This window comes from Dasypus novemcinctus, chromosome 28 (assembly GCF_030445035.2).
Source record: "Dasypus novemcinctus isolate mDasNov1 chromosome 28, mDasNov1.1.hap2, whole genome shotgun sequence".
In the NCBI taxonomy this organism is placed as follows: Eukaryota; Metazoa; Chordata; class Mammalia; order Cingulata; family Dasypodidae; genus Dasypus; species Dasypus novemcinctus.
Window position 1 is genome coordinate 39,619,781 of NC_080700.1, and position 22,735 is coordinate 39,642,515.

The 22,735-nt window shown below is 45.6% G+C and overlaps 1 protein-coding gene across 1 annotated transcript in view; it reads left to right on the forward strand.

Moving 5' to 3' along the window:
- The first annotated feature begins 7,165 nt into the window (after positions 1-7,165).
- The window catches only part of TIAM2 (TIAM Rac1 associated GEF 2), a 165,111-nt gene continuing 149,541 nt past the window's right edge, over positions 7,166-22,735 (forward strand). Inside the window, exon 1 of the mRNA XM_058289731.2 lies at positions 7,166-7,261. The gene's annotated coding sequence lies outside the window, so the exon portion shown is untranslated. The remainder of the gene's footprint in view (positions 7,262-22,735) is intronic.

Here is a 22,735-nt window from a genome sequence, read left to right on the forward strand (position 1 = left end):
CTGACTCTTGCAAAAATTAAAGAGTAGAGTTGTATATTGAGGATACCCAGTACTATTGGGCTTTGCATTTACTCTTTTTTTTTTTTTTGTCTTTATTTTTTTAATGTTACATTGAAAAAATATGAGGTCCCCATATACCCCCACCCCTCTCACCCCACTCCTCCCCCCATAACAACAACCTCCTCCATCATCATGAGACATTCATTGCACTTGGTGAATACATCTCTGAGCACCGCTGCACCTCATGGTCAATGGTCCACACCATAGCCCACACTCTCCCACAGTCCACCCAGTGGGCCATGGGAGGACATACAATGTCCAGTAACTGTCCCTGCATCACCACCCAGGACAACTCCAACCCCCGAAAATGCCCCCACATCATATCTCTTCCTCCCACTCCCTATCCCCAGCAGCCACCATGGCCACTTTCTCCACACCAAGGCCACATTTTCTTCGATTACTAATCACAATAGTTCATGAATAGAATAGCAGTAAGTCCACTCTTTTACCAAAGATCTTCACTTTGTCATACTCCTCCAAGCCACTCACTCCTCTCTCCTGTCTTCTCCTTTCAGCCTGCAGAACTCCTTTTAGTAATTCTTGTAGGTCTTTGGTTAAGGAACTCTCTGTTTAAGTTATCTTTGAATATTTTAAACTCTCCCCCACTTTTGAGGGACAGTTTTGCCAGGTAGAAAGAACATTTGGGTGGCTGTTTTTCTTTTAGTACCTTAAATAAACATACAGCTGCCTTCTCAGTTTCATGGTTTTTGATGAAAAATCAGCACTCAGTCTTATTGAGGACACCTTGTATGTGACAAATCTCTTTCTCTTGCTGTTTTCTTTCCTTGAAAAGAAATTCTTTCCTTGTTTTTGGCATTTGACAATCTGATTAGTATGTATCTTAGAGTAGATCTCCTAGAGTGTGTTTTGTTTGGGGTATATTGTGCTTCTTGGAAATTTTTGACCATCATTTCCTCAAATATTCTTTCTGCTCCCTTTCTCTTCTTTTCATCTTCTGAGACAACTGTAATATGTACGTTTGGATGTTTCATGCTGTCACTTAGATCCCTGAGATGCTGGTCAATGTTTTCTATTCTTTTTCTATTTTTTTCTTCTGACTGAATGATTTTGATTGTCTTGCCATCTAGTTCATGATTCTTTCTTCTGCCTCTTCAAATCTCCTCTTGTATGCCTCTAGTGCATTTTTAATCTCAGTATTGTACCTTTCATCCCTGTAATTTTTATGTACTTTTAAAACTTTCACATTCTTCTTCATGCTTATACATTTCTTCTTAGTATCCTTTATCTCTGTGTTCATTTTTTCCTTCATCTCCTTGAATTGATTTAAGAGATTTGTTTGAACTTCTTTGATAAGTTATTCCAAATTCTGTGTCTCCTCTGACATTTTCATTTGTTCCCTTGACTGAACTGTATCTTCCTGTTTCTTACTATGGCTTTTTAATTTTTGTGGATGTCTATACATCTGATTATTTTGATATGTTAAGTCTGAGCGTCAGTTTGTCTCTTTGTCTAGGGTTTTATTGTTGATTGGCTTTATATTAAGGCTCTTCTTTGATACTTGGTCCAACAATTCTGCACTTCTAGGGGAACCAGAGTTTAACTGTTCATATTTTTCTCAGCTCTTCTTTATCTGATTCTTGCCCTGGATATGTGGTATAATTTTTAAGATTGCACTTATTGTGCAATTGTTGTACCTCCAGGAGAAAGCTTCCTTTCCTTGCTTCCTTTTTCAGAAATCTTGTTCTGTTTGTTTTTGTGCAGAATTTTTTCCCAGCTCCTATGATTTGGTTACAAAATCCTCTCCCTCAGTGCCCCTTTTTTCTTATCCCTTTTAGTCCTGGAACCCATCCTCTCTTACAGCAGCTGTTTCCACATATACCTCCTACTTATTTAAGAAAAATTATTTTTTGGTCTGTGAGACTTTTCTGACTCTACTTTCTCCCCTTAGGGTATTCTGCCCCAGGGGTCAATCCAGAAAAGTCCATTTGTGTTTAGGTGGTTCCATGGATGGAGACTATATTAAATGTGTGTACCTCTTGCCAACAGTTCTGTCACAGTCTTTTTTCTTTACCCACTGGGAGCACCTTTCTATGCGGCACTCCTCAGAGTGGCTTGTGTTCCGTCATGGCTCTCTGCCAACTTGAGTGTTTGTGCCTGGATATGCTTGGGGCTCTAACTTACTGCCGTGATTAGCTCTATGCTCTGCCTCCCTGGCTGGAGGGACCCGCTGTGCTGCTTCTGTGCGTCTCCTAAGCTGCCAGGGACCGAGTAAGGGGTAAGGGTCCTGACAGGTAGGTCTGGGAAGAAAATCCCCTACCTGATCTTGGAAATTACTTTTCTTTTTCTTCAATTCAGCATTTGTGGAGTCCTTCTTGAGTTCTGTCATCCTCCAGAATTCTAATCATATAGAACTTGTCCATTTATTTGTTGATTCTGAGGGGAGACTTTTCCAGGGGAAGTCTTATATTGACATGTTGATATGACTGCTTCTAAGATCTCTTCCCATTTTTATTTGGTTTGGGTTTTTTTTGTTATTGAGTTGTAAGAGTTCTTTATATATTCTGAATATTAAACCTTTATCAGATATATGTTTTCCAAATATTTTCCCCCATTCTGTAGGTTGTTTTCTTTCTTGATAAAATCCTTTGGTGCACCAAAGTTTTTAATTTTTAGAAGTCCCATTTATATTTATTTTTAATTTTGTTGGTTGTACTTTTGGTGTAAAGTCTAGGAATCCTTTGCCTAATACAAGGTCCTGAAGATATTATCCTATTTTTCCTTTTAAGAGTTTTATGGTTTTAGTTGTTATATTTAGGTTGTTAATCCATTTTGAGTTAAGTTTTTATATGGTTTGAGGCACAGTACATTTTTATTCTTTTGCTTGTAGATATGCAGTTTTCCAAGGACCATTTGTTGAAGGACTATTTTTTCCTCATTGAGTTGTCTTGGCATTCTTGTCAAAAATGTACCGGCAAAAACAAGACCAAAAAAAAAGAATTGGCCATCGATGTGAGGGTTTATTTCTCTTAATTTATGAACTTTCAATTTGATTCCATTGGTCTATATATCTGTCCTTGTGCCAGAACTATGCTGTTTTGACTGCTGTAGCTTTGGAATATGTTTTAAAATTGGGAAGTGTGAGTCTTCCAACTTCCTCCTTCTTTTTAAAGATGGTTTTGGCTGTTTGGGGGCTCTTTGCCCTTCCATATGAATTTAATGATGAGCTTTTCCATTTCTGCAAAGAAAGCGATTGGAATTGCACTGAATCTGCACCTCGCTTTAGGCAGTACTGCCGTTTTACTGATATTAAGTCTTCCAATCCATAAACATGGGATGTCTTTCCATTTGTTTAGATCTTCTTTAATTTCTTTCAGCAATGCTTTGCAGTGTGTTATATACAAGTCTTTTTATCTTTGGCAAATTTATTCTTGGAGGGAAGCAGATGTGGCTCAAGCAGTTGGGCTCCCATCTACCATAAAGGAGGTCCAGGGTTCGATGCCCAGGGCCTCCCAGTGAAGGCAAGCTGGCCCACCCAAAGAACTGGCACAGCAAGATGATGCAACAAAAAGAGACACAGAGAGGAGTGAATAAGAGACACAGCAGATCAGGGAGCTAAGGTGGCACAAGAGAATGATTGCCTCCCTCCCACTCTGGAAGGTCCCAGGATCAGTTCCTGGAGCCGCCCAATGAGAAGACAAGCAGACACAGAAGAACACACAGTGGATGGATACGGAAAGCAGACGATGGAAGGAGGGGGGAGAAATAAATAAATAAGTCTTTAAAAAAAATTTATCCTTAAATATTTGCTTCTTTTAGTTGATATTGTCAGTGGAATTGTTGGCTTTGTGGATTGCTCGTTGCTGGTGTGTAGAAACACCCCTGATTTTTGTGTGTTGATCTTGTCTTCTGCATCTTTGCTGAATTCATCCATTCTCGTAGCTGCCTCTTAGAGTCTTTGGGATCTTCTCTTTACGGGATCATGCCATCTGTGACGAGCTCCCTAAGGTTTGAATGAGGTGAAGAATGAGATATGACAAAGGAATAATATAAAATAACAGCAGGGGAGAGAATGCACGTCATGAAGAGATTTAGTGAGAAGGGTGGCCAGGCCTGAAGGAGTTTATAGCAAAATGGGTGGGGCATGTGGGTGGGTTTCCTGGGTGGGAGGGGGGTGAGCATTCACTTGGGTCCTGGGGTTTCCATTCAAATCACATCCTTAGACTGTATCCCCGTAATGCATTCCAAGTGCAAAAAATCAATCAACACAAAAGTCCTTGTTTCCCTCCCCACCCTCCTAACTCTAGCAGGTTTCTAATTGAGGTTTAAGTTATTTGTCCTCGTGAGATATCAGGGAGTAAAATGCCTCTGGGAAATATGCTGCTAATTTCATGCTGAAGTAATTAAAACTAAAGTTGTGAAATACTTCCAATCTATGGAAATTGTCTTTAGGGTTCTTAAGAGGGGCACAAATAATTTAGATCTAGTAGTGGTAAGTCAGTGCTATTGGCGTGGACTTTTCTTCTTCTGTGCCGAGGGGAGCCCGAGCCTGACAATAAAACGCAGGCGACCCCCTCAATCACATCCTGGTGCTGTTTCAAATTCATGTCCTCGCCCCAAGTTCTCTGTATTTCGTGTAGTTATTACACTTTCCCATTGATGCATTTGCCTTCATTTTTGCTGATTCCTCAAAAACTCTTCTATTTTATTGTACCCTGGGCTTGAAGGCCAGATGCTCTTTATTCTATCTGACATGGGCTCAGTACCATTTTCAGTAATGGGAACTTTTTTTTTTTCAGATTTGTTATTTATTTATTTCTCTCCCCTTCCCACTCCCCCACCCCCTGACCCCCCGCTGTTTGCTCTCTGTGTCCATTCGCTGTGTGTTCTTCTGCATCCACTTGCGTTATCTGGCGGCACTGGGAAACTGCGTCTCTTTTTTGTTGCGTCATCTTGCTGCATCAGCTCCCTGTGTGAGCGGCGCCACTCCTGGGCGGGCTGTGCTTTTTTTGTGCGGGGCGGCTCTCCTTGTGGGGCGCACTCCTTGTGCACGGGGCACCCCTATGCAGCACGGCACTCCTTGCGCACAGCAGCACTGCGTGTGGGCCAGCTCACCACACGGGCCAGGAGGCCCTGGGTTTGAACCCTGGACCTCCCATGTGGTAGGCGGATGCTCTATCATTGAGCCACATCTGCTTCCCAGTAATGCGTCCTTTTTTTTAAAGGACAACAGTCCTGTTGGCTTTTCCTCAGGTTCAAGGTCTCCAGCGACTTGCGTCTCCAGGAGGCTCTCACTAGCCTTTGGGTTGGAGGAGGCTTTGGAGCTACTTTCCTCAGGGCCTGGTGTTCATTTTATTAACTCTTCCTACTGATTTTAGACTATTACGAGTATCGTTACTGAGGATTTTGAAGCACAATTCTCCAAGTCTTCTTATGCGGGTTTCCCCATTTACAGTAGCCCTTTAATTTAGACTCTACCACCTACTCAGTTCCCAGAGAAGTAACTTTTAAAAACATTTTAAAAACGTTTATTGGTTGGTCATGGGCCCTGAGGGCTGGCCATGACGTTACTGAGTCATCTTGCTTACCTCGTGCTTGTTAAAAATAATTCAGAGTTTTTATTAGCGCTGTTGACTGCGGAAAGAACCCTGCATTTCAAGGCGGGGATTATAGAGCGGGACGGGAAGGGAGCTCATGTATGTTATTTGAAACGCACTAACGTGCACTTGACACCGTGGCACGTCGTTCAAAGGCATTTTCTCATTTTGTTTTCACAGCAGTCCTGGGGGGTGGCTGTTATTATTTTTGTTTGGCATGGGGGCAGTTGAGGCTTAGTGAGCTAAATACGCGACCTGGCACCAGAGCCTGCCCAGTGGCCGGTCTTAAGCCCTCGCTCTCCCGGGGGCGCACGGGCTTCTGTCTTCTCCTGAGGGAGCTCTTTCCTATATTGCAAACCCACTTTAGGGGTTCGTGGGCAATTTTCAACCTTACCAACCACCTTACAGTTAATGCCCATTACATTTTTTTAAAGATTTTATTTATTTTCCCCCTGCACCTTGTTGTTTGCACTCACTGTCTGCTCTCTGTGTCTGTTCGTTGTTCATTGTGATTTCTCTGTGTCTGCTTATCTTTTTTTTTTTAAGGAGGCACTGGGAACTGAACCCGGGACCTCCCACATGGGAGGGAGGTACCCAATCATTTGAGCCACATCCACTCCTTGTTGTGTCTCTCCTTGTTGTGTCTCCTCATTGTGTCTCCTTGCCGTGCCAGCCTACCGTCTTGCTCATCTTCTTTAGGAGATACCAGGAACTGAACCTGGACCTCCCGTATGGTAGGCAGGTGCCCAACCCCTTGAGCCACATCCGCTTCCCCACGTTAAATATTGACAGCCCTCTAGGAAAGGGGCTTTTGACTGCTGGCTTGTGACCTCAGCCCCCAAGCTTGTCTTCTTGTGAATTAAGGGCAGGTGACTTGGATTTTGGGGTGTGGAGCATGGGCCTCCGGGGTATCTCTCTCTTCCCTCTCTACCTCATCAGACTCACGGGCTCTTACTGTGTCTTTTGCAAGTTTCACACTTCCTGGTCTCTCCGTGGTCTCTCCATCCTTTTTCCATGCTGTTCTCTTACTAGAAGGCAGGAGCTCCCTGCGTTCTCTGGTCCCAGGCCCGACATCCTCCCCCTCGTCTGAACCCTGAGTTCCTTTCCCTGCACCCAGAGATGCTTTGAAAGCTCCCGTCTGCAATCTTCCTTGCTCCCTCCTTCTCTCCCTCCCTTCCTTTCTTTAAAATATATTTGAGGTCCCGGACTCTGGGTTTGAAACTGGGCCCTTATGGGTGGGAAGCCAGTACCCAACTGGCTTGATTTGATACTTTTGTTTGGTTGCTTGTCTTTGTTTTCAGGAGGCACCAGGAACTGAACCCGGGACCTCCCGTGTCGGAAGCAGGTGCTCAACCGCTCGAGTCTCATCCGCTCCTGGCAATCTTTCTTAATTCCAGCCCACTCCTGTCTTATTGGTGCCGTATCTGCCTTTATCTCGTTGGCAACAGATTCCATTCATCCTTCCAATCTTTGTTAAGGTTTTGTAGTTTGGACCATTCCAGACGTTAATTTTTCTTACTTAATTACGTTTTGTTTTCATTTCCTTTTAGGCTGGATCCAAAATACATACTGCCAGTGGCATCCTTTTTCCTCCAGTTCAGCCTGAAGATCTCAGTGGTGGCTGCTGCAGAAAATCTTTATTTCACGTAAGATTAAGTGGATTTTTTTCTGGTGCTTTTTTTTAAGCAGGAGAATTTTCTGGCATCGCTCCCAGCACTGACTTGATTCTGTCCTTTCATTCTGGATGGCCTGCTTACCTGGCCTTTTTAAAATAATTTAACGTCTCTGTTTGCTGTCTTCTTTCCCCCTCTGAACTCCAGGTCCCCTGCTGAGTGGGACTATGCCCGAGTCGTCCTCGTATCATGTTTTAGAGGTGCCCAGCAGAGCAGCTTGCAGTGAGCTGGAAGTTGATGTTCCTGATATAAGATGACAGCTACAGCTAGTACAGCTGGAGATTCAGAAGTAGATGTTGTGAAACTTACAAAAATTTTTTTTACAACACTACTCCTACCGCTCTTCTCATCCCCCCTTCCCTAGAAACTGCTGATCTGCTTTCTCTCTCTGCAAATTTGCTATTTCGAGTCATTTCTTATAAATGCTATTATGCAACGCTTGTCCTTATATCTTGGTTCACCGAGCCTGAGTGTTTCAGGGTTCTTCCATGCTGTGACCTGTCTCATAACTTCATTTTTTCCTAATGGTTGATTATATTCCATTGTCTTATATGTCCCACCTTTTGTTTACCCTTTCATTAGTTGACAGACCCTTGGTTGTTTGCAGCTTTTGGCTGTGAATCTTTAGATGGAAGTTTTATGCTTCCTAGCATTTGCTTTTTTGAAAAAGTTCCTGATGTTATTTTGCCCCTTGGGTCACTTTTTATTTATTGCAAATCGGGAGAATCAATCAGGGGTGGCTGTGTGATGGCTGGACGTTCTAATGTATGCTGCTTTCTACAAAACTGATGGATGGATCGAAACCCAAAGGTGCCATCTGTCGAGTGTTCTTCTCACCTTACAGAGAGGTGCCATCGTCTTCCCTGGGGTGGCCAGTTTTGTGCTTGTTACCATTGTTCAAAACCTTATCTCTGATTTCCACACCAGTGACAGGGGTATCACCAGGGAGTCAGCCAGCTAATTCCTCATTATCTCCCTGGACTGCTTGTCAGTGGGGGGAAATTAAAGGAGAGTTTAGTACAAAACCTACAAAGTCTTTGTTTCCAGACATAAAACTATATATTGGTTGGCAAGGTACATATCCATAGGTTTTATTCAGACTTTCCTAAATGTTTGACTTCGAACAGAGGCTCAGGCATTGACACTGTGTCATCTTCAAGTGTCAAGTAAAGAATGACATCTTTCTAAGTCATTGTGAGATTAAAAGTTCTGTGCCCTGCGTTCCTATAAAAATCGCATCTGTAAGAATATTTCACATCCTGACCAACCTTCCCAGGCTTGCGATAAAGCTGTGAAATGTCCCCAGGGAGGATGATAAGAGTTGAAATCGTTTTTAAAATTTTACTGTGGTAATGTAGAGATAATGCAAAAGCTCCCATTTTTGCAGTTTTTAAGAGCACAATTCAATGACGTTCATGGCATTTACAATGTTGTGCAACTACCAATACTTTTTTGTTGTCCCAAACATAAACTGTACCAATTAAGCATTAACTTCCTATTCCCCAGCCATACCCCAGGCCCTGGTGGCTTTATTCTAATTGCTGACGCTGCGTATTGGACTATTCTAATTATTTCACGTAAGTGGAATCACACCCTATTGTCCTTTTGTGTCTGGCTTATTTCCCTGAGCATAATGTTTTCAAGGTTCATCCAAGCTGTAGCATATATGTGAATTTCATTCCTTTTTCTGGTGGAATGGTGTTCCATTGTATGGCTAGAGCACATTTTGTGTATCCATTCGTCTCTTGATGGACAACGCTTGGGTTGTTTCCACCTGCGCCTGGGTACACAAGTATCTGTTTGAGTCCCTGCTTTCAGTTCTCTGGGGTCGATACCTAGGAGTGGGATTGCCAGGTCACATGGAAATTCTATGTTGAGCTCCTTGGGGAGACACTAAACTGTTTTCCACGTTGTTGAAGCAATCGTGAAGGGCGCCTGGCGGAATATAAACGGGGTGCTGCTCCGGCGGGGTTGATGACATCATCTTTCTCAACTAAGCTCATGACTCTGAAATCATGATTTCCTCTTCATGATTGGGGAGACCAGTCAGAAAAAAAATTATTTGTTCATTGAAGCATAAGCTTGACTCTGTCTTCAGGAAGGAAAAGTGTGACAACCTTGAATAATTTAGGGAAGAATATTTTAGTCATCTGCAGGGTTTTTTGGGGTATTAGAGTTGGCAAGAACACATCTTTTTGTTGTCTCTTTAAATCCAGGCGTTGTTGACTGGCTGTGGGACTCTTGATTCTTCCCACTGGGAACCTAGAAATGACTAGTGTCATCATTTGGTCAGTCATTCAGTCTTTTCCTTTCTTCCTTCCCCCTTCCCTTTAGTCCTCTGGAAAAACATAGCGCTTGCCCATAATATTCTGGATTTCGGCAGTTAGGCATGGCCTTGGCGTGAGGTAAAGTTATCCTTTGGAAAATGCCTCTGGCTCAGCTGATGGAGCTCTGAGACCAAGGCAGGAGTTTCCTCCAGTTATTTCCCCAGGAACCCTTCACCCAGAGCCTGATGGGTGGAGAATCCCTCCAGCCGTGATCTCTAGCTTTGGGTTCCCCAAGAGAGACAATCATTCCATACCTCTTTCCTGGGAGGTGTGTAGCACATGCCTCCACATAGATGGCTCAGAATCTCCAACAGCTTCGCAGATTTTCTAATACCAGAGTGTTTACTAAATTAGTTTTCTACCTGTATTTCCTCCTTTTAAGATCAACAGATCCATTTTTCCTTCCCTGATTTTCAGTAAAGGAGCATTTGCGTGCTTGTTGTGTGGTGGCTTCTTCTTGGGTGTTGTGCTACGGCTCAGGCTGCCTCTTGAAGCTATCGTGTTGTGCTCATTTGCTAATTTAATATTTATTCGATGGTACTTCATTTCATTAATTCTTTCATCTCCAGGTTTTTTCAGTTCCTGAAAAGAAATGATCTACCTTGAAACACTTTCTCTTGTGTGCATTGTTTCTAGTTGAGACAGGTGGTTAATTCATCGGGCAGACAATCATTGGAAGCCTTCTCTGGCCTTGGGGATGGGGGGCTACAAAGAAGTCCCTCAACATCTAAGACCTCATATTCCAGTTTGGGACTTGCTGATTCCTTCAAAGAATCTTTATTAAGCACCTAGAGTGTACCTGGTGTGTGGGAACAAAATGACACAGCCCCTGGCCTGGCCTCCCACGTGCTTTGCAATCTAGAGAGAGGGAAGGCCAGTGAATTCCAACGTGGACCTGGGATCTGTGATGTGAAGAGTTACTTGGTGCCATAACTGTGTGCGTTGGGGGATTTGACTAGTTAAGGAGGTCAAAAAAGGCTACTGTGAGAGCTGAGGTCTACAGGATGAAGTAGGCGAGGCAGGGTCATAGGCAGTTGGAAACCAAGTGTGTCTGGTGCCTCCAGGGGACCACAGAAAAGGCCAGGGTGGCAGGGGAAGGGGACAGCGGGTGGTGTAAGTGACGCTAGAAGCTTCCAGAGCCAGGGCATCCCCCGAAAGTCCTCGTAGACTGTGCCAACTTAGTCCAAAGACCAGTGAGAAGCTTTTGGAAGGGGGTGACGCAAAGAGACCTGCTTTTGAAAAACTCGCTTTGGCCACAGAGTGGAGAGCAGGTGGGCAGGTGTAGACAGTGGGACCTATCCCGTTGGAGTTGATGGGTATGTCCCAGGCGGCGGAGTGGGTAAGATGGCACACGACGGGGTGGTCCTATTGAAAGGGGGGAGCTCTCAGCCTGAGCAGGAGGGTCCTCACGGGCTGGCGGTGAGCCCAGGTGGCTGTGGAGAGTGGGCGAGGGGCTCTGCAAAGTGGAGGAGCTGCCCCCAGGTCAGGGGAGCTGAGAGCCAGCCTGCAGGGAGGCCCAGGGCAGCAGCCAGCTGTGGTGGACAGTCCTTGGAAGGAGGGACTGGCATGAGACGTCCATTTCCTTGTAGGAATTCAGGCATGAAAGACAGGGAGAACTGGGCCAGGGTGAGGCAGGGGCGAGAGGAGGGGCACCTCCCCCAATGGAAGGCTGGGGCAGAGGCCGAGAATATTGTACGAGTGGACACTGTTTCGGTGACCAACGGATAGCATCTCCTTCACCAACCCCTTTAGCTGTTAGAATGGGTATTTTGCCTTCTATAACCAGAAAGCCCTATTATGCTTAGAGCTTGTGTGGGTGAAACTAAATGGGTGGGAGAATATGATGGATGAAGAGGAAAAAGAAAAGGCAGATCATTGAGAAGCAATTTCCATTAGGCTACTTTTTTTTTTTAAGTCACTTGCCCTTTGCTAAAAAAAAAATATTGTGAAGCATACATCTAACAAAAAAGTTCCCTTTAAAAAATTTAAGTGTGCAAATTCAGTGGCGTTCATTGCATTTACAATGTTGTGCCATCGTCACCACCCATTTTCAGTTTTTCGTTACTCCATGTGTAAGCTTTGAACCCATTAAGCAGTAACTCCTCATTCTCCCTCTCCCAGCTAGTCGTAGCCTCTCACCTGTTTTATTTATGAATTTGCTTATCCTAAATGTATCATATAAGTGGAATCATACAATATTTGTACTTTTGTGTCTGACTTATCCCACTGAGCTTAATTTCTTCAAGGCTCATACATGTTGTAGCATGTATCAGCACTTCATTCCTTTTTATGGAGCAATATTCCATTTATGGATATACCACATTTTGTTTATGCATTCATGTGTTGATGGACACTTGGCTTGTTTTTACCTTTTGGCTATTGTGGTTGATACTGCTATGTCCACAGGTATATGTATTAGTCAGGGTTGTCTAGGGAAACAGAATCAACAAGAGATATCTGTCGACAGTTAGAGATTTATCAGAGTCTCTCACGCAGCCATGGGGATGCACAAGTCCAGATTCCGCAGGCAGGTGCAACCAGGGGCTCCAGTGAAAGTCCACTGAAGGTTCTTGATGAGTTCTGGGAGACGCTGGCTGTCCAAAGACGAGCTGGGAAATTCTCCCTCAATGCTGGAATCACTTCCCCAGTTAAGGCATTCACCTGATTGGGTTAAGCATCACTCATTGCTGATGGCAATCTCCCTGATTGATGTAACTGTAATCAGCTCTCTCTGATTTACCACTGCAGTAAAGTCAATGGTGACTAAAGTCCATAAATGCCCTTGTAGTACAGTTAGCTCAGTGCTCGCTTGACCAGACAACTGGGCACAGTTACCTGGCCGAGTTGACACAATAGCCAAACAGTGTACAAGTATCTGGTTGAGTCCCTATTTTCCTTTACATCTTTTTAAAAAACATAATTTTGGGTATATACATCTGGTGTACACATATAAGCATTCTACTCACATACAAGCATCTGTTATATAATTTATAAATCTTATTCCCCTTCTCTTTTTGAACGGAGGCTAGGGGTGAAGATGGAATGGGTTTGAGTAGCGCTAGGCCTGGAAAAAGAAGTAGCGGTGGGCAGGACAATTATTTTGGAGGCGAATGGGGGAGGAAAGCAGGTATTTAGTGCTGCTGCATCAGGTTGTCTTCTGACCGCACGTAGTGCTTGTTTCTTCTGTAAAGGTCCTTGTCTGGCTCGCTTCCTTTGCTGTTGGGCTCGCACCGTTCTCTGCAGATTGTGAGTAAGGTTTGCGCCTGCTGTCCTGCTCAGCGTGTGGTCCTGGGTGCGTGGCTGCTGTGGGCTGGGAAGGGCTGGGGAATTATTTTACTGCAGGTCCCTAATGAAGAAAAGCACTCCCCATCGTTCGCTGAGCTCTGCCGATCAACTGGATGAGGATCTTCTCTTCGTCCAAAAGCTGAAATTTCGTGTTGGCTTGAAGGCACCAAAGCAAAATCACTTCTTTTGTCTTGGCGAGGAATGGGGAATGGGACAGGGTTCTTTTTTTTTTTTAAAACTTTATTTCATCTTCAAAACATAACAGGTTAAAGGCAGCTTAAATTATGGAAGCATTACTTTAAAAAATCCTGCCCAGGCACATTTATTCTATTTAATCCTAAAAACAAACCCAGTTGTTTCTCTAGTGTTCTGAAAGAGGAATAAATGAGCATGGATTGGTTAAATGACATGACCAAAATCTCCTCGTTAAATGAAAAAGAGAAGCTCGATCATATTCACGTCTCATAAAACGAAATCCCATATTCTTTCTTTTTTTTTTTTTAATCCCCCCTGGTGGCTTTTTGCATGCTGTCTGCTCTCTGCGTCCATTTGCTGTGACTCTTCTGTGTCTGTATTTATTTATTTATTCCCCCCTCCCTTGCGGCTTGCTTGTTGTCTGCTCTCTGTGTCTCTGTGTCGCTGCGTGCTCTTCTGTGTTTTTGCTCGACTTCCTTTTTGTTGCGTCACCTTGCTGAGTAGGCTCTCTGTGGCGCTGGGGGGCTGGGTGGCACCCCATGGCACCTGAGCTGGCGGCTCTCCGCAGCGTGCAGGTGAGCCTGCCTTTACGAGGAGGCCCTGGGATGCGAACCCAGGGCTTCCCATGTGGTAGGCGGGAGCCCAACTGATTAACAGCCGCTTCCCCATATTTTTTTTTACCCTTATAATTGATATAGTACCTTCTTTGCCTTTGATTCAAAAGTATTACAATATTACTAACTCTAGTTTATAAGTTACGTTATTTGTCTTTTCCCCATATATCTCCATATTCTTAATACCCTACAGTAGAGGAACATTCTTTTATTTTATTATTAACCGCAAGCCTCATCTTCGCCTGAAATCCCTATGCTCTGCAGTCCCTGCATGACCCTCTAGCTGCTTTCAGGGAACATCGGCCTCCCTGGACCTCCCCTTTCAGCCACAGTCACCTTTGTGAGTCAGCTGTGTGTGTTACTCACTGCAATGTGCTGCCATCAGGTCTGTCCATTGCCACACCTTTACAATCCACCTAATTGAACGTTCTATGGACTCGGGGTTCTTAGTTGTGTCTTCTCACTGCTGGGAAATAGGGTGACAGGTGACAAGTGGATAACGGCCATCAAAGAAGCTGATATTGGTGCCCTCGCAGGCTGCCCTGGGCCTCGCAGTGGGGGTCCCACAGAGACCTTTTCCGACCTCGACACGGACGCCCGGGCCCTGCCCGCTGTCCTCTGCTCTAGGAGAGGTGGGGACAGCAAACATTCCCCGGTCCCTCTAGTAGGAGGGCGGCTAAGAATTGGTAGACCTGCTTGAAAACATCCGCTGGCTCTTGGGAAAATCCATCCACATCTCCTGGAGACCCTGGCTGAAGATGCCTTCCTTGTGCATGGCTGTGTTTGAGTCTTACCTGAAGACCAGGTGGGGCCACTCCTGTGCCCTCCCCCCTCATCTCACAGCCCCTGGACCACAGTCTGCTCAGCATCGCAACTGACGGGCGACTCTGAACTTGACTGGTGTCCAAGGCCGCCTTCATCATCACGTTCCCAGCTCTTAGCAGAGAGCCTCGTGGGCAGCTCCTGCTTCTCGAGTTGCGCTGAATGCCGCTGGCGCGTGCCCTGCGCCGAGCCACCAAACTGGAACGTGCCAGCTTGTGCTCTCTGGCGTTCCGTCCCTGGATCCAAGAGCCCTGGTGGGAAGACCCCAACCCAGCGGGCCGAAGAGACCCCAGCCTGCCAAGATCTCGTCGGGTGTCGCATTTGAGCCCAAATGCCAAGGGCAGATCCTGGAGACCTGTGTCCACACAGATCTGCCTTTTGGGGAGGGCAGCCTGGAACTTCCTCTTTGCATTGTAATGAGCCCTTTGTCAGGAAAGACTGTGGCTCTGGCTTTCTTCCCTGGACAGCTGGACAGCTCTCGGGCCCGGGGCGGGGTCTGATCCATTAGTTCTTTGTGCGGGAACAGTGTGTGTTAGTGTAGACGTTGAGCGGCTGGGGCCGATTGTTATGTCGTGAAAGGCGCACAGCACCCCAAGCTTTCAGGAAGAGGTGGAGAGGGCTTTGTTCATTGTGCCTCAAATCTCCAGGGTCCCTGAAAGAAGCACCTACCTGCGAATAGAGGGGGGTGTCGGGGGGGGGGCAGTCACATTAAACATATCCAGGCCAGATGAGGGGGTAATGGAGACGGGAGTCGAATTTCTCACCCCCTCGTCCTTGTCTCTGCCTTCTGGAAAATATCCCCCTTCCTGCATTGTTTTACTACAAAGTCGAGTGGAGTGTCTGAGTTGATAAGCCGCCTGCTTGATAGCAAGGCGAAAGCCAACCCGGAGACTTTAAAATCCTTTTCATTCAGGGACATGGTGGGTACAAAGAGGATCTACTGTGAAGAAGGCGTGCATTTTAAAGAGCAAGTTCTCGGCAGGAAATGCATTCTTTTCACCTGGTTGGGGTGGGGGGTGCTTACTTTGAGGGCACTGGCACAGGTTAAGTGGTGGCTTTATCTCTCTTTTTTCCCAGCAGTTTCTCCTTGATTGCTGTGCTGAGTGCTTTGTGCTCTCACCCTGGGCGCCCAGCATTGAAAGTTTTATAAACAGTGCAAGTTTTATAAACACCAGGCGCTCTGAACATACTCCAGGGTTTTCTGAATTGGTTAATGTCGCGTTTAGGTGTGGGCTTCCTTTTTTTTTTTTTTTTAAAGATTTATTATTTATTTATTTCTCACCCCTTCCCCCCACCCCCAGTTGTCTGCTCTTTGCGTCCATTCACTGTGTGTTCTTCTGCATTCGCTTGTATTCTTGTCAGCGGCACTGGGAATCTGTGTTTCTTTTTGTTGCATCATCTTGCTGTGTCAGCTCTCCGTGTGTGTGGCGCCATTCCTGGGCAGGCTGCTCTTTCTTTTGCGCTGGGCGGCTCTCCTTACGGGGCGCACTCCTTGTGCGTGGGGACACCCCTGCATGGCACGGCACTCCTTGTGCGCATCAGCATTGCACGTGGGCCAGCTCACCACATGGTCAGGAGGCCCTGGGTTTGAACCCTGGACCTCCCATGTGGTAGGTGGACGCCCTATCAGTTGAGCCACTGTCGCTTCCTGGTATTAGCAATTTGATGCGTCCTTTCTCCCATCGATCTGTTCGTTGTGTGCTTATGAAGCCCCCTCCCATGAAGAGCTGTGCTTGACCTCAGGAGAACAAGAATAAATAGATGAACCTGTAGTCAAGGAGATCGACGAGTAAGCACAGCTAACTGCCGTGCAGTGGCCCCTCTCTGATGGCGTGGTGGGGTCAGGGCGGATAATCCAGGGTGTTTGGGGGCTGGAGGTTGGTGGCCAGGGAAGACTTCCCAGAAGAGGAGACACTTAGCGGGGTCTTGAGGGGTAACTCCTCTTCTCCAGGGAGCGTTCCCAGTGGGAACAGTGTATGCAGGGGCTTGGCGGGTCCAGCACTGCCACGTTCAAGAAACGGAGGGGATCCAGGGAGCCTCCAGGGACGAGCTTGTTGGTCGGCGCCCCAGGAGACCTGAGCCCGGGGCAGGGATACTTCTAGATGTTTTGGTCCTGTAGGGTGTTGTTTTCTGGGTTAAGATGCTTTTCAGTAAATCCACTCTAATCCATATTTATTCCTCCTTTCTGTGGACCCTGTTGTGACTAGTAATAAAAGAATTTGTGGCATTGATGTGGAGGAAGTGGCCATGGGAGCTGCTGAGGGCAGGGAGAGGGAAGAAGAGATGAGATGTGGGGCATTTTCAGGACTTGGAGTTGTCCTGGGTGGTACTGCAGGGACAGATGCTGGACATTGTGTGTCCTGCCTTAGCCCATGGGGTGGACTGGGGGAGAGTGTGAACTACAGGGTAAACTATTATCCACGTGGTGCAGCAGTGCCCCAAAATGAGTTCACTGAGTGCGATGAGTGTGCCACAATGATGGAGGGGGCTGTTGGTGTGGGAGGAGTGGGGTGGGGGAATGGAGGATATACGGGAACCTCTTATATTTTTTAATGTAACCTTTTTTGTGATGTATGTATCTTCAAAAAAAACCATTTACAAAAATGATGGGGTGGGGGGTGGGGAGTGGGGTATAAGGGAACCTTTTATGGTTTTTTAATGTAACGTTCTTTGTCATCTATTTACTTTAATTTAAAAAGTGTAAAAAAAAAAGATGCTTTTCAGATCTTGAGTGGATGCTGGGTCCTCGCAGATGGTGTGATTTTTTGGTTCAGATGGAACTGCCTCTGCTTTTGTGACCTTCCTGCTGCTGTGTCCTGAGAAAATTTTTTTAAAAAAGATTAATTTATTTACCTTATTATTATTATTTTTTATTTATCCCCCCTTCCCCAGATGGTGCACTTGTCTATCTGCTCATTGTTTGCTTGCCTTCTCAGGACGCACCGGGAACCGAACCCGGGACCTCCCACATGGGAGGCGTGTGCCTGACGGCTTGAGCCACACCTGCTCCCCATGGGCTGCCGCGCCTCCTGGCTTGTGGCATGTGCTTGTTGTGGTGGGGACAGTGTCTGCTCTTCTTTAGGAGGCACCGGGACCTGAACCCGGGACCTCCTGTGTAGTAGGCAGGCGCTCAACTGGTTGAGCCACGTCTGCTTCACCAAGGACCTTGCACGCTAAGGTGGCCAGCTCCCCCCAATGGTCCCTTCTTGCTATTACTGAAACACCCCCCCAGAGGGGTGGGGCAGGTCAATGAGGGCAGTAGGGGTGCTGGACTTGGGAGAGCCCTGCTAGCTGGGCACCCTTCCTCAGGCTTGTTTCCCCATAGCGCCAAGACTCAGTTTCTCTGAGAAGAGTGGAATTTTAAAAATGAATGTAGGGAAAACCTCTTTCACGTGATGTGCTTGAGACGCACCATCTGTTATTATCACTGGAAAAAATTAAAGTGGGGCAGGTCTTAAAGTGTTCAGTTTCTATCACACCATCAATCTATGACACATATTGCTTTTGTCAATGTCATCTTTTTTTTTTTTTAAATAAGTGTCATCTCTTTAGAGCCCCCTGAAGCCTGATTCAATTTTCTATTCTTATCATTCAAAAATATTTTCTTATCTATCCTGGGCTGCATATAAAATGAATTAAACATATGTCACTGTGGATGGATTAAGTGTTCAAGTAGTGTGGTACATGCAGGCTACTCCCAAGTGTTTAGAAAATAGGCAGATAGATGGTGGAATGTTACGGCAAATGTGGCAAAATAGTAAAAGCATTTGGGTATCTAGGTGGGGGGTGTGTTGGAGTTTTCTGGGCTTTGTATTATTTTGGCAGTTGTCATATAAGGTTGACATTATTTGGAAATTAAATGTTTATTCATACAAAATTTATCTCAATACAGGTCTTATTCTTTAAGGACACATTCTTGACCAAATGTGTCAGGTATCCAAAAATTTTCTCTGGACTAAATTATCCCCGTGGGCAGATCAGCTAGCTATCTCTTTTTGCTTCAAGTTCTCTCCTGCACAGAAAGGAGGTGCATCAGTCTTTCAAGGTCCCCCATGGCTCTGATTGTGTTATGTGAAGCTCTTTTCACTCCTCCACCTGCTTGTAGAGCTGAGATTCTATGGACCACTGTGATCATCAAAGCCGTTACCAGTAGCGACTATTTACGGTGAGTCGAGTAGCGGTTTATTGCTTCTCTCATTGAGGATTTGGCGCAACCACTGTAGGAAGGGTTTTATCTCATTATCCCCTTAAATGCTGACAGTAACCCTGGGAGGCAGGTACAGTTATTTCCTTTTCCTAAATGAAGAAACCAGAGGCTTTGACCATTTAAGTAGCCAGGTGATCATGGTGAAGCTGGGATTTGAACCCAGGTCCCCTGGGTCCAGAGTCTGTGCCTTCTCTGTTGTGACCCAAGACCCCACCATGCATAGCTGTTCGCCTAATGTCTCGTGTATGTAGCAGATGTGAGGTAACACCTGTGAGAAGGCAGCTCGCGCTCCCCGAAAGCAATCTGCTCTAGTTTAAGCTAGGAAAGGAAAGGGAGGTGCCTTCAGATGTGTTGACATGAATTTTAATATATCCCTCAACTGTCCATCAAACGTAGGAAGATGGTATAATTGTCTAAAATATAAGAGGACCCAGAAACCACTGTTAATAAGTAGTGACACCCTCACCATTTGACCCAACCTCCTTACCTTTTTTTCTATACATCTTTTTTTTTAAAGATTTATTTTATTTATTTCTCTCCCTTTCCCCACCCCCCCTAGTTGTCTGCTCTCTGTGTCCATTGCTGTGTGTTCTTCTGTGTCCGCTTGTATTCTTGTCAGCAGCACCAGGAATCTGTGTCTCTTTTAGTTGCGTCATCTTGCTGCATCAGCTCTCCATGTGTGCTGTGCCACTACTGGGCGGGCTGTGCTTTTCTCTCACTGGGCAACTCTCTTTCCTGGGCGCAATCCTTGCACGTGGGGCTCCCCCACGCAGGGGACACCCCTGCATGGCACAGCACTCCTTGCGCGCATCAGCACTGCGCATGGGCCAGCTCATCACACGGGGTTTGAACCCTGGACCCTCCATATGGTAGACGGGCGCCCTATCCGTTGAGCTACGTCCGCTTCCCCCACTTGCCTTTTGAGCGGTTCCTGTTCTTGACAAGGGGGCTCTTGGTTCCCTCCTTGGGCGTCATTTTCCTCTCCTCACCTCAGGAGACCTTTAAGCCCTCAGCCTGGTTGTCAGCTTGATCTTCCCTTTCAAATCAGCCCCTTGCCGCTCCCCGGCTCTTCTTGTGCTCTTTTGGTAGCTTGCGCGGTGCTCTACAGGATGTTTTTCTTGCTTATTTACCTATTTCTTTTGGCTGCTCCCCTCCTAGGAAAGAAGCTCAATGAGAGCAGAGGCAGTTTCTCTTACTTACCCCTTGTACCTAGAGCCGTGGTTGCTCACAAACGGCCTGCTGTCCGTCTGTCTGTCTATCCCGTGACTTGGCCACAGGAAGTTAGGAGGTGAAGCAGTAAACGAGCTTCTCCAATTAGGATTCAGAAAGACCTTCACAGTGCCTTTATTTTGTAACTGATCGCTCAATGCCTGATTTTTCTTTTCGAGTCTCCCTTTTTGTCCGGAGCCCAAGAGCGAGCAGAAGGCTGAGAAATTGAGCTCTAATTACCAAATCGTGAATCTGAAAAATTTTCTCACTCCTTCTGTGTTTTTGTTTTCTGGGTTTTTTTTTTTTTTTTTGTGGTTTCTTTCTTTCTGCAGGGCTGAGTGCCTCAGTTACAAAGACACCTCTTCAAGCCAGCACATTCTGGGTGAATAATTGATTATACTAAGTGCCAAGCATGCTTCCTCTGTAGGGAAGCTGGAGGCACTGGACAGCTTAGTGGCTTTAAAAGGATGTGTCTTTCTGTATGTTTTACCCCCACTCCCCGCATTGGCGCTCAGCTCTGTTACCTGCTCTTGGTTTGAGGACCTGAACGAAAAGGTAAAGGGGATTCCTCAGTACTGGGAACTGAGGTTGCCGTAAGGAGCTCCAAACACCCTGCTCTTGGAAGCTTATTACAAACACCTGAATTGGATGTGTTGGGAGCTCTACTCGGTGTGAAAACCCTTTATGCCAATCCTCCCTGGGACCTTGCATGGAGAAGCTGCAGCACGGGAGCTTTAATTATTTCCATCTCATCCGATATCAAATTCCCACTGAACACGCAAACCCTGTAGAACCAAACAGGACCTCCTGCTTAGGAACAGAGAGCGTGTGTATAATTCCCAGTTGCCATTGTGAGATCAGGAGAGCTCAGGAGCCTTGAACCCTAAGGAACCCCTGAGAAAGGTAAGGTTCCAGCTGTGAGGTTTCCAGGCTATTTCCTTTTGATGGAGGTGTTTTGCTAATAGATGTGTTGATGTTGCTAAGGGCTGAAGCAGGAAAGCTGGACAGTTCCCAAAGTGGTATTTGGAACGATGGCAAGTCGCCCCCGGGGCAGTTTGCAGCGTCTGCCTGCTTTGTTGAAACGCATTCACAGGGACTAAACTTTCCAGACAAGAATTTCCCCTGCCTTGGCCTGTGGCTCTCAGCTCCAGGCACTGCCTTGGGGAGACCTTCCCTGGCCACCCACCGCCTCGTAGCATGTCAACGTACTTCAGTTCTCTGCAGAGTTCTTGTCCTGACCCAATGGTTTGCTCTTTTATGTATTTGCTTTGTTTATTGGCTCGTTGTGTGTCCACCTTTCTGCAGTGGAAATCTGTGCGAGCAGGAAACTTGTCAGTCTTGTTCACCATGGATCTCTAGAGCCAGAAAAATGGTATCTGGCTTGTGTAGGGGCACAACAGATACTTTTTAACTGAAGATATAATGATTTTGGCTGTTAAAACGAGGTCCATTATGTAAATCGCTCAATGTCGTGTCATGAGTTGACTCACTTTTGAGATTAAGATCGGATTTCTCTGCTTAACAGATTTTTAAAAAATGAATTGTTCCCTCACAGAATTCTGAAGTTAACTATTCTATGTAAGTGGGGGTTATCTGAGATTTCTGGATTCATTTGCAAACACCATATAGTAAAGTTAGAAATTTTGATGCTAATAGGTATCTTTTGTGTTGACTAACCTTTTGATCACCTGCTTTAAAATATTCAAGAAGAATGTTTCATTAGGTGTGGAGAAGTGTTTTAATTTACTATGTAAAGCAGTTCAAAACCAGTTACTAAAATACAGCTATTTGAAAAGCCTAAAGTCTAGAATTGTGTAGAATCTGCCTGCCTGGGTTCTTTGATTCCTGTGTCTGACACTTAACTGCTTGAGTGTCCTTGCGCAGGGAATTATGGGTCTGTGCTTCAATTTCTTCTTCTGTAAAATGGGGTAGAAAAAGTATTTTCCTTACAGAGTGATTGTGATGAAGTATGTTCAAATGTACTATGTAAGTTTCTGCCATTTTATTTAATATGTGCTTGCATCATCAACTGGATTTGGAAATAATGTACTGGGGTACTAGTCATCAAATGTGACACAACTCTGAGAATTTGTTTCCACATTGCATGGGCGTGCTGGTTAATTTTGTGTGTCAGCTCGAACAGGTCAGTTGCTTGGTCAAACACTGGCCTCCTTGACACCGCGGAGGTATTTTGTAGATGGGATCCGCGTCGGTTGACTTTAAGTAAAGAGAGTATGGGTGGGCCTCGTCTTATCAGCTGGAGGTCTTAAAAGTCAGAACTGGTGGTTTCAAGAATCAGAAGGAATTTGTCTCAAGACCACACCGTCCACTTTTCCTTGGCCTCTTCTAACGTCTGGGACTAGAGACTTTGCCATCCTCCTCACTGGAGTTATCAGCATCTGGCCTGCTCTGGGGAATTTGGACTTGCCAGTTCCCATGACCGCATGAGCCAGTTCCTTACAATGAATCTCTTAAATATCTGTATGTATATCTACGTCATCTATCAGTCGTCTCTCTAATCTGTCAGCTATCCATATCAGTCATTGTTTTACACACACATCCTTTTGTTTTCCTGGAGAACCCAAATACTGTGGGAAAAGACAACAGAGAACACCAGGAGAACAGAATTGCTTATAATTATTTCTAGAAGTTACGACAACAAAACCGATCACCAGCAGCCCAGTTTCCATACCTTTGGCAAGGCCGGCGTCTGGCGTCAGATGCACTTGGCTTGAGTTTTTCAGCTGCACCCGTTCTGTGGCCTGGAGAAGACTATTTGATTTTGCTC